Below are 2,296 nucleotides of genomic sequence, written 5' to 3'. Positions count from 1 at the left end.
GCAGTAAGCCAAAGACAGCAGAGGACTGCTGTGTGACTCTACCAGCAGAGTCTGAAGTAAAACAAGTAGAGAAGCAACTAGATGCCCCTGAAGAGGGAAACCACAGTCCTGTTGAGTCTGAACTTTATTTGCCGTAATGAACACCAGACTTATGGTTTGATATATGTAAGGACCTGGCAAAGGAGGAACTGTGAAAATAAACTACCGTCAACTGATTAAACCTGATATAAGCATGTACCATGTTTATGCTTTCCCCCAGGGCTTCCAAATATAAATAAACCTATGTTACCTATACTGTGTTTGTCCATTTATACCTGGATAAGTGCTGATGCAGGCTCAGTTATTGTTTCAGCTGCATATGAGGCAGCACCAGCCATCAGTTCTGTGATCTCTTTTTTTCTTCTCCTCTTCCTCATCTTTCTTTTTTTTTGGTACAATTTGGCTAAAGATGTGATTCAGTCATGCGGAACATGTCAGAATATTCAACTGTTATTATTCTCAATCATTTTGTTTTGAGGCTTTAAAACAAGTTTCCACTTTAACTGAGTTTGCTCATCTAGATAAACTCTGCAAACAGCCATGATCTCTGTCTGATAATGGCCCAAGTTCTCTTAATTGAGCTTTCGCTAAATAGTTTGGGAACTGGTTCACTTTGCCTTCAGCTGTTACGAGAAGTGGTCTGAAGACATTTCAGTTTTACGATCTCGAATGTGTTTGAGATAAAAGTAGATGCAGCCAGAAACATAAAATATTTAGGGATCAAACCATAAGCAAAGCGGACATCCAAGACCGGAGTGGGTAAACAATCCTGAAACAGCACTTGAAGCCTCTTAAAACACATCCCAAGCAGAGAATAAACAGGAATCTACAAGGCTAAAGTCCATTTTGAAGGTTTTCCCATTTGAGACAACTTTAGTCCCGGGTTAATAAATGGGTCACATAAGACTTTTTCTCACTATGACTAAGACTTCCCTACAATTACAATGTTCATACACTCCCTCTCACAATCTGACACCATTTTCTGCTCCATTCTTTTCCCTTCTGTACTTTTTCCGTCGCCACTCAGAACCCCCTTACACATGGTTTCAGTCTGCAGTTTGAAGAAATGCCTGCACATGCAACAGTTTACAGGACATGTTTGTATGGTTACTTTCAAATCAAAACGTAGATTTTTTTTTTTTTTTGCTTTTGAACAGGAATGGTGCAACATTCCAGTACTTTATGACAATTAAGCTTTTGTTTTTTGATATAAAACTTAAGTGTCTAAGTTTTCAAATGAAGCCTTCCTCAAGTTTACGTGTCATGTTACTTTCCAGAAGCAGTGAGGAACGTACGAGAGAGAGAGAATAGCGTACGTGGTTTAATGACAAAGACCCCGGCTCTGTATCTGGAAGTAATCATGTCTTCCAGGCTGCTCCACAGCCCCCTCCCTATGATGTAATTGGAGTTTTTTCATGATGGCTCAGGGTGGTTTTCAAGGGGTTTTGGGGGATTTTTTCCCCCCACCCTCCAAATCTAACATCTCGCTCATTTAATGTCTTACTTCAGTCGCTCTATTTATTACCGGTAATTCTGCCAAATGGAGTCACTGATCAGATCTACGTATGCATTCCGTCTCACAGTCAGGGTATTCTCACTGACTTTTTTTTTGGGAGTCAATTGTTGAGGGGGCGTGTGCCTTGGCCCTGTTTCAAAGGCAGCAGCAGGGCCTCCTCCACCCCCTACTCATATACTGCTGGAAAAACAATCTAAAAACCAACATCTTTTATAAATATGAGCACCTCCTTTTGCTTTTTCTTATTCAGAAACGACACAATGTTGAGGAATGTGGTGACCCCCCCCCCTGTACTAATTGATTACAGCCAGAGACTGTTGGCAGCTTGAAAATGGAGGATGGGCATGTCTGTCACGTGACAAGTGTAGAACTGTGACGGTTCACTCAGGGTCTGTGTGCCTGAATATGATCTACTGATCACATGATATTGATCAGTATAAGGTTCAGTGAAAAATCAGAGACAACTACAGAAAGAAACATATCTTTATAAGTGAGAATAAACATTGAAGTACTCTTTAAAACTCCAACATCTTCAGGACAATAGTGCCTTTAGTCTTTTTGCTTTTTGCTTGATTGCTCTTCTGCATCTTCATATGTGAGCACTTCTGTGTGCAGCCAGAGAGGGCAGCAGCTGAGCTGCCCCCCTCCCCCCTTCCCCTGCTCCCCTGCTCCCCTCGGAGGAGGAATATCTCAGAGCTGAAGGTGGGAGGGGTGAGGGTCCCCCGTCTCAACCTTTGTAAT

The sequence above is a fragment of the Cololabis saira genome, chromosome 14 (assembly GCF_033807715.1).
Source record: "Cololabis saira isolate AMF1-May2022 chromosome 14, fColSai1.1, whole genome shotgun sequence".
Lineage (NCBI taxonomy): Eukaryota > Metazoa > Chordata > Actinopteri > Beloniformes > Belonidae > Cololabis > Cololabis saira.
This window is presented reverse-complemented; position numbering follows the sequence as displayed.